The 13403-nt window shown below is 34.5% G+C and overlaps 1 pseudogene; it reads right to left on the bottom strand.

The window, feature by feature from the left end:
- Positions 1-2393: 2393 nt before the first annotated feature.
- On the bottom strand, positions 2394-3850 carry LOC138216055 (olfactory receptor 10G4-like; annotated as a pseudogene).
- Between the last annotated feature and the right edge of the window lie 9553 nt (positions 3851-13403).

Genomic DNA, 13403 nt, shown 5'->3' with positions numbered 1-13403 from the left:
GAATTTTGGACATACTGAAATTTGTACAGAGTGGATTTAGTAGGGCATTACAGTAATAAATTGTAGAGAACTCAAATGTGTTGACCAACGTTTCAGCCTCAATCAGAGATAAAGTATAGTCTGCTGACATTTCTGAGATGGAAGATTGATGTTTTTGAAATATTTTCCACATGTAGGTGAAACCTGGATCAGATATCAACCCTGAGTTCTTCAATTTAGATTGAAATTCAAGAACAGTGCCATCTACAGATAATGTTACTGGACTGGCTTTTCATAGTTGAAGGGAGGTGCTGAAAAGTATAAGTTCTGTCTTGTAGCAGTTTAAGTGAAGGACGTTTTCTGTCATCTGAGTTTTTATGGTAGAGATGCAATTAGAGAGTGCAGAAACAGCCACTTCGATGTCAAGTATAGTATAGACATAGATTTGAGTATCATCACTATAGAAATGATAATCAGACCTTGCGATCTGAATTAACTGAGCAAGTGGGTAAATGCTGAACAGTATGGTGTTCAGTATTGAGCCATGAGGAACACCAGACTTAACTAACTCAATTCCAACTGAAACCCCCAAGAGAGACAAAGTGTTAGTGATTAGTAAGGTAACAGTTGAACAATTTGATTTAGGAGTTGAGCAATATTATGAACTCCAACACATTCTCATGTCAAGAAAGTAAGAATTCAGAATGCTTCGTTTTGCATGGAATTAATAAACATATTTCAATATTAAATTTACATTAGATACTGTAGTTGTATTAATTTAATTAACTATTAACATAAACATTAATTATGAAGATTAATTGAAAGTAGTAATTTTTTAACATTAAATTAATATACATTTGCACATAAAGTCAGTGCCAATTTATGCTACGCAAAAGAGTTTAACAAAGATAAAATATACCAAAGTAAAATATCAGTAATTTAACGATGTGTTTGCTTTGCTTTGTGTACATGCAAAAACAATAAATTCAAGTCTTAACTCAGCACTTGTTTTGTACTGGTAATCCTACAGGGTTCACTTAGCTATGTTTCAGTTCTTGTAATTATGAACACGAAAATCTGGCCTTTCGGCCTTTCCCTGTGCACTAGATCACCACCTTCATCATCCACTGTCTGTTGACCTGTCCTAACCTTGCTGTGTTTTCCCTGATGTGCTTCTCCAGACACTTCCGGATTATACCGTCATGCATAGGGTCTTTAACAGTGCATTTATGACGTTGTGAAATCGGGTTTCTTACCTCAGTCCAAAGACACAGTGGTAGGTTAATCTGGGGAAACTGGCCCTGACTCTGTAAGCGTGTGTACCTGTATATGCCCTGGAGTGAAATGACGACCTGTCCAGAATGTACCATGCCTTGTGCCAGTTGCCTGCTGGGATAGGTTCCAGCTCCCCCATGAATTTGACGTGGTTAGAAAATGATTGGATGTTGTGTCAACGCTTACTGTACATCTTCCAATACTAAAGGATTTTTTTTATATATTGCACTTAAAAATGTTAACATTCTTTGTCTTCATAAATGTAGTCTAAGACTAATTAATTTCAAGCATTGTTGCATTGAATTACATTGAAATTCAATTGCAAACTTTTCTCTTTAGACACATACATTTTTCTTATTAATTGAGTTATCAGAAATTAATCTTATTTTCATTTCAGTAGTTTGGTCAATTTATAATACTGACAAAGTTAGCCAATAAATAGAGGTGATAGTGTGCTTAGTACTTAAGTTTTAACTCAACTGTCTCAGGAAATGTCTAAGATGATGATCAAGCAATGTTCAAACCCCCCTTCCTTGCTTGGAATGAACGAGGGAGGCAGTTGCAAGGGTAATGTTGGGGTGCTAGAAGAGATGGAAGCAGAATTGTGGGCTTCCAAGCTAGTATTTATAGATTGGAGAACAGAAGTGTGATTTTAGTATTTGATTACCCCTCCTGATCTTCTGATAAAACCATTTCACATTTTGTATCTCAGAGAGAATGGGGATTGGAAAGAATAAAGAAATCTTGGTGTGTTGGCATCCATTGCATTAACTATCCTAAAGCCACAGAATTGGGATAATTACTGGCTCAAAGTACTTCAAAAGGCAAAGACCTTGGTCTCTCCATAATGTAATACTTTATCTTTTAAGACATAGAATATATACAACATATTTGCAAATTGTATATATTTTCCAACTTAATATGTAAATGATAAATAAAAGGGATAGATTTCTACATTTAAGTACACACGTTAAATTGCTTAAGCAGCATTGTACCACCCAAAAACTTTTTATTAAAAAAAAACTTATGTAATGTCAAAGGAATGCTGATGAATGGGTCTGTTATTGTATAACAAAATGTTTTTTTTCAGCTTGAATGAAAGCACAAGATGAAACCATAATAAAAAATAAAACTGAAGTTTATTTTATGGGTGCATTAGTCTTAAATATTCTGAAGAGTTGACTTCTTATTCCCTTTGTTCTAAAACAATATACAAAAGGGTTAAGAAGCGAGGGAACCAGGCAGGAGCCAATAAGCAGAATATGACGTTCTTCAATGCTCAAATTGAGGAGTACAAGCTACTACAATCAAGTGAGTTAAACAAGTGCCATACATTTTTTTTCTGGCTGTTGATGAGGAAATTTTAACAACAGCAAAGATTATTTTAAGGTAGGATAAAGCAATAAAAGTGAATGTACCAAACAAAACAAAAAAAGAGATCACAGCTGATAGTAAATAATAATTTTCAAATGTCACACAGGCTGCTCTGACTAGAGCAGCATAGTCACAAAAACATATTTAAAGGTTTGTCAGCAGTAAGGAAGTCTATCAACTGTGCCCGTAAAAATGGCAATAATGGCAGAACCCAACACCCAAGTTGCTACAGTTAATACAAGTATACGAGTCTTTGTGAGAATACTGTAATATCGTAAAGGATCAGAAATTGCAATTAAACGATCATAAGCCATCAAGGGTAATTCCAAAGATTTCCATGACACCACCAAAATGATACATGAACATTTGAGTGAGACATGGTTTGTAAGAGATTGTTTTCATGTCAGCAATGAGAATGACCATCATGACTGGGCTGACCCTTGTGCTGTACAATATATCTACAACGGCAAGATTGCAAATAAAAAAGTACATGGGGGTGTGAAGGTGTTTGTCCCTGGAAATGATGTATATATTGATGCTGCTGCCAAGCAAAATGAATGCATAAATTGCCAAAATGACAAACCCAATAGTTCTTGGATGTTCAGCTCCATAAATTCTGTTATGGCGTCGGGTGTGACATTGCTCAATGGCATGGTTCACAATGTTCTCCAAAGGCCTGTAAGATAAAAGCAATGTATCATGAAATTTAATTTAAATAAACACAAATACAACTGTTGCACTGAAAACCTTTATGCCTTGTTTATTCACATTGAATTACATTTTTTTTGTAATTCAATGTGAATAAACATTGAATTACAAAATTCTTCTTGCTTAAGAAGAGCAGGAACTTAATGACTTCAGAATATAACCAGTAACAGTAAGCATGTTATCAAATTCTTTAAGGTTTTTAAATATAAAGAAATATAAACTATGTAATGGACACCAACATCTGGTTTCCATATGTGGAGTCCTCTTGCTCCTCAGTAATTAATGGATGAAACTGATTAAACAGACTACAGAAAGGTGTATCTTGTAGATTTTTATCATATATTAAGGTAATAAAAATAAGATTTATTTTATAGTGTTACAGCTTTGAGAAATGACTGCGATTTAGAGCATCTGAAGTGAAAGGATCAGTTGTCCTTCTTAACTGACTCCAGTTAAGCACTGATGAATGTACCGCATTGCATTGCATTACTTCTTACCTTAGATGCACATACATTTGTAAAGAATGAAAGTTAAGGTAAATCGAGAACATTGACTGTTTATTTTAAAAATATGTTTGATATGGAAATGTAATTTTATGGATGTATGGAGTTTATAACAGAAGATGAGAAGGAAGGATGGACATCCGCTCACCTACATATATAAGTGCTGCAGCCAGTTTTTCCCTAAGCTTATCTCTCTGCACCTCCCCCTCTTCTACATTCTACCCCTTCTACACCCTTGCAGCACACCCCTAGCTCAATCCTCGTGACACAGAGGGGGAGGGGGATTTGGGTAGGGTGCCATTCCATTATCTAGGCGAGTCATGCTAACTGCTTTATACATATTTCACCTCTCTATTGCATTCATTAGCATCTAACTGAACTCCTGAATATTAATTTGTGAGATTAATGTGAAATTTGTGAAATTGTGCGTTTAGTAAATGTGGACCATTTGGGACAGGCCAATTGATGCATTTGAGAGAAACAGAGAGATAATATACCTACTGTAGGTATGCTGTTTGGCAAACAAATATGGTGGGACTACAGTATGTGGTTGACAATATGGATGTTAATGTATATAAGACGGCATCTGAGGTAGATCTTCCAGTAGGATCCAGATGCTGATCGTATTCCTTTCCTTAATTTTTTATGGTTACATTTGAGATCAGTCATTAGTATTCATGTTACCCATTCCTTGGCAGCTGGTGTCTAATTTAACAGAGATTAAATCAAGAAGGGAAATTTTTATTTACAGTGAATATACAATGTATGTGTTTTTTATATATATTGTGGTTCTACAAAAAGTATTAGAGAATTGTAAGTTCCATAGCAGCGACCCATCAACCATGATATTATTTAGGAGAGAAGACTCAAAAGTGACCTCAAAAGAGGTATAACTCTTGACAAAATCAAAAAAAGAAATAATTATTATGTAAGGAATCGTTGTGTTTTTTACACAGTTCAGTTCCTTCTATACTGTACATAGTTTTTTGTGTTCTCGTGAATTAATTAACTATATTCTCACAGAACTTTACCACTGTAGAATTGAACACTATATCAATGAAGCCACTGAGGTTCAGTTTCTCATTCAGAATACTTACATTTTTGTTGTGAATTTAGTACTGCAACATACATCGACTTCTAGGCATTCCAGATATTTCAGATGAGAAGTATTTTTTGCAGAGCATTTCACCTATTGAACATGGATTATACACAGGAGATCTCATAACGAAATAATAAAGCACTGATCAATGTTAACAGTTGTTAACAAGAATGGGAATATTGTAGTCATCAGTCATTATAAAGTTTTTGATTTTCAAAGCTATTCTTTTTAAGGCAACGATACATTCCAACAGAGTTTTAGAGACTCTTCTTTCAGTTTGTGAAAAGTAAATGGTGTTGTGATTCAATAAATTTCTATTGTTCCAAAAGACGTTTTGTGGTTTATTTGCTACCTTGCTTTCCTGTACAATATTTCCCTTTACAAACATATCTTCTTAATGATGAGACAACATGGATTTCTGCATCTATTTCCATTTTTAAGTACGGAGGGATTAGCAATTTTTGAAAATGATACTATTTCTGCCGGGTTGCAAGGTCTTGGTGCCTAACAATTTAGTTGTCTTGACAGCAGCATAGCAGACCTTATACAGTATATGATTTTTTTTTAAATAGTGAATACTGAGAATGATTCAGGAATTTGATTATAAATTGATATTTTACCCCAATGGGCTATATTACTTTAATATGATTAATACATAGAGACATTGGCTTTTAAGGTAGATAATGCCTATAGACTACAGTGTATTGTTTATTATTACATGTATAGTATCTTTGAAACATTAATTTATTTATAATAGCTACACCTTATAGTACACAATCCATGGACATTACAGAGTTATTTTCTAACATTTCCAATGATGTACAGTAAAATGAACTGTGAAATGTTAAAGATGTACATTTAGAATAAAAATAAGAAAGTCTAGGTCTGATTATATTTTAAATTAAAATGTAAAAATGTTGCTGGAGCTCATTTTGACTAACAAAAAGCTGAGTGTATGTTTCATGATTGACAAGCTTTTGTAAGCCTTTTTGTAATGTTTATTTTTGTCTTTATGTAAATTATCCTGGGTACACCCAAAAATAGTTAATGCAAACTATAAATCAATACATATGCGATACAAAAAAATATTTCCTTAACAGCACTGATGCATGGAGATTGTAAGATATGCACATAAATCCCAAACTTCATGACTTATTTCTATTACTAGAATAGAATTTAAAATTAAGAATCTGTGACTTCAGGTTTCCTAAAATGTCAAATTATCTGGTCTTAAAAGAAGGGGATAAAGAGTAAAATGGACAGCTGAAATAGGTAAATGGGTTTTTATCATGTAACCAAATACTTCAATGTGCTTTTCAAAGTAATGTGACTGTGTGTAATCAATTACAACAACAAGTACAAGAGGTACTACATGCATGTCTTTCAAGTCACATGTTAACAAGCAAAATTAGTGCCCCTTTTATATTTTACACAACTTGTGTGCTGTTTTTTTAATAACAATAGTTTATATTTCTCTACACTCTGGAGTAGCAACAGTGTACTGCATTGTATTAAACAATACAGTAATGTTTGCTTTGAAGCGATTGGGATATCATACTGGGTCATCTCATTATTCATAATATAGGAATTTGAAAAGAAGAGTCACAAACAAACCAGTTGAATAAAAATATTAGAAGGGAACCCTAAACTTTCATCTATTCATCCATCCATTCAGCTTATCCCACAAGGAGCAAATCAGGATACACCCTGGATAGGACACAAGGGGAAACCCTGAATTTGTTTTATTTAATTGCAGCAGCAAAATTAAATATATTGAAAACCTGATTCCTTATCTCCTTTGTTCTGAAACAGTATACAAAAGGATTGAGAAGAGAGGGACCCAGAGTGCAGAGAGTAATAACTACATGTCGTTCCACAAGGCTCAACACCAGGCCTATCCTGGTTAGAATAACTCCAATTAATGGAGGGACAAAAATGCAAGCGACTACGATCAAGTGACTTAAACAAGTGTTATACATTTTTTTCCTGTCTGCTGGCGAGGAAATTTTAATCACAGCAAAGATTATCTTTAGGTAGGACATCAAAATAAAAGTGAGACTGCCAAATGTAATTGTGGAAAAAATAGCAGATGGCAATAAAAGTTGATCATTTGTGTTGACACAGGCTGCTCGGACTAAAGCACCATAGTCACAAAAAGCATACTGAAGAAACTGTCGGCAGTAAGGGAGCCTATCAGCAATTCCTGTAACAATGGCAACAACAGCACATGCTAGGACCCATGATAGTACAGTTAAGACCACTACTCTAGACTTTGTGAGGAAACTGTGATATCGTAAAGGATTGGAAATCGCAACCAAACGATCATAAGCCATTAGAGTAATGGTCAACACCTCCATTGTATCACCCCAGCCGGATATAAACAACTGAGATAAACATTGTTTGTAAGAGATGGTTGTCATGTCAGCTAGAAGAATGATGATCATTGTTGGGCTGGTACTGGTGCTGCGGAGTATGTCCACAACAGCAAGGTTGGATACAAAAAAGTACATGGGTGTGTGCAGATGCCTGTCCCTTGCAATGATGCATATGTTAGTAGTGTTTCCCAGCAAAATTAGGAAGTAAATTGTCAAAATACAAAATCCAACTGTTCTTGGATGCTGAGTCCCGTTGAAACCAGTGATGACAAATTCTGTTATGACTTCAGTCGTGACATTTCTGAATGGCATGATCTGGAATGCACTGTAGCTCCAAATATCTGTAACAAAAGACATAAATCATTCAAACTCCTTTCCCATTTTGTACCATTTTGAGGGAGATAAAGGAAAGTTGAAAAAAATATGTACAGTAATTAACTGGGTCATCATTCTCATTTAAAATTAAACAAAATGTTATATTGTTTATGCTGATGACAGAAGCAGGAACGCCTCTTCCTGACAAAAATATTTCATTGTATATTAATGACTGACTTTTTTAAATCCATAATGAAATTAAGTTTAACCTACTGTACTTATGACAGCTTTTCACTTAAATAAAGTTTTAACTAATTACAATAGCAACTCACTCGTAATTGGGAAAAAAAACATAATCTCAGCTATTATAAATGTTATCATTTAGAAAATTGTGAAAAGTAAACCATTGATATATAATGTAACATTTCTAATGATAAGCCCCTTTACATTATTTACTACTTATTCTACTTTTCATAAAATGATTCTCATTAATAACAAATAAAAACATGCAACATACAGTACAAAGAAGGCAACCTGTTTCTGGGTTAACTAGTCTACAAGTTCTATGTAAATCTTCAATTTTTCTTTAACCGGGAATCTCTAGCTAAATTCTCACAAGTTCACCATATTCTTGCTTCCTGTCCAGTTTTGTTTCTAGAAACTGTTGTCCAAATACTAGACTATTATTTTTTTTTGCCAGATTAAGGTATGGTATATTTTTGTTCATTCTAATAATATAACATATTCGTGTTTTGTTAAATCTATAAATTTCATTGTGGTATTAAAATTATTAAACAAAAGCTACTGTATATACAGAATAGCAATAACATTCATTCCAAACAAGAATATCATACTTTAAATTAAATAGATCATTACTAAAAAAATATTTTTTTGCAATTTGTTAACATGGTCGTGATCATGAGTTGAAAAAGAAGGAAAGAAGAATGTACATACATTTATACTACTCAATTGGTTTCCCAGACCAATGGCTTGAATAGCTCATTTATAGGCAGCGCTGTAGGACGGGTGTTCTGAAGTTTCTCTTTCAGAATAGTCCTAGTTAATCATTTTCTTTCATTCTGTGTTAAGCTGTACATCAATGTTAATTATATAACTACTGTATATGTGTGGAAGCTGAGATGTATTTAATCTGGATTGTTTCAATGGAGGAACAGGCTATACACAAGAGATTTCATCACAAGAAAGCGATCCACTGATAATTTCCTTTGCATGCGAGAAGTATGGGAATAGCATAATTGTAATTACACATGGACCTTTGACATTTCTCTTAATATAGTGCTTAAAATAAAAAAAGATATTGAAATTCTTTGTGTATTGTAAAAACTGAAATTACACTACACATTCAATTCTCTGAAGTTCTTTGTCTGTTCAGAATGTTTATTTTCAGTACCCTGCACTTCTGTCTTACTTGAGTTTGTCTTAAGCCGGCATCACACTACATGTCGTAGCCTTCATTTACATAATCATAATAAAATCACCACGAGTTGTAGAGTCGCAGTGTGTGCCCGCTACCGTCAGTTATATAGTGTGACGCCCCCAGCGACTCAGTCATAGCACTCTTAACTGCCCCTACGAAACTGGTTTGATTTTCTCGTAGTGAGTCGGATGTCGTAGTGGTGGGTTCTTGTGTCTGTGTCAACAGCCAATGAGCGCTTAACTGGAAGTACAATGCATATAATGCCCACAAACAGTGAAGAACAATGGTGAGCAAACCATATTGTCCACGACCAAACAAATGTGGTCTACTCCAAGTTTTTTGGCATATCCTCTTTGTTTTTCTCATCACAAAGGAGAGTGCAGGCTAAGGCAACGGCAGCAACTACCTACTTGTTCTCCATGTTGTTTGTTTACTTTCGTGTGGTGCTCCTCTTCTTATTCCGGTGTGCTCCACGTTGATTGGGTGCCAAAATGAGGCGACCTTGCGGTATTTTCGTGGCACAATATGAGATTTGGAACCGTGATGAAAAGTCGTGAAGGAGTGTTATAATTAGTCACCCCCTGCAATTCCTAGTCATATAATTTGACACCCTCTTGGACAGAAAAGGCAGTGAGATTCGACAACTACAGTCGTTAATTTTGATATGCTCTCCGACTAGAAGTTGTGACGAGGCATATAGTGTGACGCCAGCATTAGACATACAGATGCAACCATTCAAAATGCATGGTAGAAACCCGTACTGCACGCAACTACGCACAAGCCACCGTGCCGTACCACAGTACGTGATTGGTTGGCCGAAATGACCGACAGGGGCACTTGTGGTGCATTGGTCGGTAGTGAAAAGATTTAATAATTTAATCTCTTTACTGTGCACATATTAATCTGCTTAGTATTGAATATTTATATGGAATTTTACAACTGAAGGGAAATTTTAGAAGCTGAGCATAAAAAGAAGAGGAGCATAATGCATCTGAAGGTCATAAACGATATTAATTTAGGAACATAAACATATTATGTAAACTGTATATTGCTGGTATTGGTAGTTTAAATAAAAAAATACACACCAGTATTCCATTTCTTCCTAAACATTTTAAGCATCAAAGTCTTACACGTGGTTGTTTTGGAAATGTTTTTACGTGCTCCTTGTGACCATATTACCGTATGTTTTTATACTCTGTGAAAAGTGGTTGTTTTAACCTTTTCTGAGAATACGCTCGTTATCGGACTAAACAAAAGCATACTTTTAGAATTTGATTAATAAGGAATATAATATGGAATCACGGATCTAAAGAAATTAATAATGATATAATTATATTCAGGTACTGTAGCACAAACAGTAGTATAAGACTTTCTATTGATATATGTACAGCTGTTTCACCACTTTTTACAGAATGCCACTGCATCTGTGGTTTGATGGTTTAAGATTTATAAGCGTGAGGTAGGGTGTTCAAATCCAGCAATCGCTATGAGTGTCTTTTAACAAATAAACATTTTTTGAAAAACTAAAATAGCAAATATTATGGACACTATATTGACATTTTTTATATATACCAGAGCCTCACAACATTGTCCAATAATACCTTTCTTGTGTCTAATTTTTAGTTTAGCAGGATTCAAGCAGGATTTCATATCAATGGCAGTGACGTCACCGCACTGGCAAGCCAAATCAAAGTTTAACCCGTTCAGAGCCTACATTACATTTTAGCGTTTCATTTTGAGCTGAAGACCCTAACACCTGAAGAAGGCTTCACAGCCGAAACATTGCGTTTTCTCTCTTAGCTTTTCAGCATGGAATAAATCTATTACTTGTTCCTTTGCATACTACGCAGGCTGAAGTAGTGTTGAACAGTGATAATAGACGTGGGTAATGTCATCCCCATTAAACAATGTGCTGATCACACAAATCCTGCTAAACTAAAAGTGTATGTTGTCTGTTTAGGGTTCTGTAGCATTCCAGTTTATGTTGTGTTTGTACTTGCAAGAATAGCGATTACAAACATTAAAATCATACTTGCCTTATACTGTCCAACTGAGAAATCTTGCTTTTATAAAATATACAAACTTTTTCATGTTTAATGTGTATGATGCTGTAATACAGTTTAAAATATTTAAAAGTATATACAGTATCAACTTGAATTCTTATCTCTATTAATATAACTATCAAGTGGTATTAAATAATTAAATAAAGACAGCTTTTTAGTATAGATTTCACTTTTCTAAAAATTATTTTATAAATAAAAACGATTACAATCTAATCTTTCCACATTTGATACCAAGAGACAAAATACTTTGTTTAGTGATGGTATGAAAAATAAATCTATATGGTGAAAAAAGCTATGCTGAAAGTTAATTAAGATACTTGGAAGACAAAGATAACGATTTACATTGCTTTGTCAGATTGTGAATCAATAAAGACATTTATTCAAACACACGTTTGCGATTTAAATCAAAATGGGGGTAATGGGGAATCTCTTATTATTTCTCTCTTCTCTCTATTATTATCAAAACTCGTTCAATTGTGGTTCTTTTGGTTTCACGGAGGGCTTCTCAGATAGCTGGGAATTCAGGTAGATTGTCAGGTGAAAGGATTAGTAAATATATTTTGTTAAAGCAAGTCAATTTTTTGTGACACATAAAATACATATTGTGGCATTATTATATAGGATGGACACAGTGACTCAGACACTCGTTGAATGAAAAACTTGATTTTTTGGTACAGCTGGCACAGCACCCAAACAAACGCAAACGCATTTTTAATAAAATGCTTTTATTCATTCATAATCTGACTCACATAACTCACATTCCCGAATGCCCCCCTGCTCAACAATCTTAGGAAGAACACGAAACAGCCTGTTAATAAAACTGTTGCAATTTTGTTCTGTCAGTTCTTCCTCCCAGAACTTGTAAATCGCATTGATCAGTTCTTGCTTTGTGCTGGGTTTTCAGCCGTTTTCTGAATATAATCTTTCAGGGAATGCCATATCATCTCTATTGGATTTAAATCTGGGGATTCAGCTGGAGTTTTCACCCAGTTCACTCCTTCTGATATAAGCCTCAACTTTGCTGCTGTGTGTTTTGGATCGGTGTCCTGAAAGAAACAGTGCCTTGATCCAAAGTGCTCCCTGACATATGGGGCAGCATGCTGTTTGAACATGACTTCCTTGAAGAATTCACGATCCATAATTCCTTCGAAAATAAGAAGTGGTCCTGGGCCTCTTCTAGATATACCCCCCCAGACATGAGCCTTCAGTGGATGTTTTATAATTATTTATAATTAAGGTATTATAATTATTTTCTTATTCTTCTCTTAGTACATTTATTATTTATTACATTTCTATATTGTATGTATTTACATGATTCAAGACTATACATTGGCATCTTTCAGTGAAGGTCACTACCAACTAAAGGTACTAGATAGGCCAAAAGGCCTCCTTTTGTCTGCAGCCTTTCTTAGGATGTTATGTTCTTATACATTATAAGTCACTGTTTCCTAACAGATATAAATCTTTAGTATAAGATAATATAAAAAGCATTTTTTGTACATTTCAATTTTCAAGTTGGGATTTTCTTCATATTTTTTAGTGCAGAATTAATGCTTTAATTGTTACTTTGCAGCCAACGTGCTGACACAGCCCCCCACCTGTAATGCATAAAATAATGTACAATATGGAAATTTAATAACTACAGAACACAGTGTTGTTTAAGTAATACACAAAGAAAATCACATTTCACATCTACTGCATACTGTAGGTCCAGGAACTACATAACAATTTACACTACATACAGTATGCAGCATTGACACTTGTGCTTCTTTACATGTGAAACCTAAGGTGAACGGGTCGTTATTTGCTGAATAAAAAGGCTTTTGTTATAGTCTAAAATCCATTCATAACAAACATTTGAACTAAAGTGTGGTTTAATGGTATTGATACTTAATATGAACATATTTGAAACAGTAGGAAGTTGCTTTTTACACGTTTAAACATGATCTTACTGTATATTGAGATGCACAACTTCTGTGCCAAGGTACAAACTCTTTTGTTTTGATCTTGTTTTCACCCTGAACTGTATGCCTCTAATGATTTGTCATGTCTATGCTTCATTGCACCAGCCACTAATGAGCTGACTGGTGTCAATATTCTCGCAGGTACATTTGTTCCACCAAGCTCCTTAGAGTTTTCTGTAAACAAAGGAGTCAACACTAATTAGCCAGTCAATTAAGAGCTTCACACCTGAGCTTGATAATTGTGTTTGACAACTGACACTCTAAAGAATTGTTTTTTTAAACCTTATCCCCTGTATGCTTGCTGAAAGAG

The sequence above is a fragment of the Lepisosteus oculatus genome, chromosome 5 (assembly GCF_040954835.1).
Source record: "Lepisosteus oculatus isolate fLepOcu1 chromosome 5, fLepOcu1.hap2, whole genome shotgun sequence".
NCBI lineage: Eukaryota > Metazoa > Chordata > Actinopteri > Semionotiformes > Lepisosteidae > Lepisosteus > Lepisosteus oculatus.
Note: the sequence above shows the minus strand (reverse complement) of the source record. Positions and strands in the feature narration are given on the sequence as shown.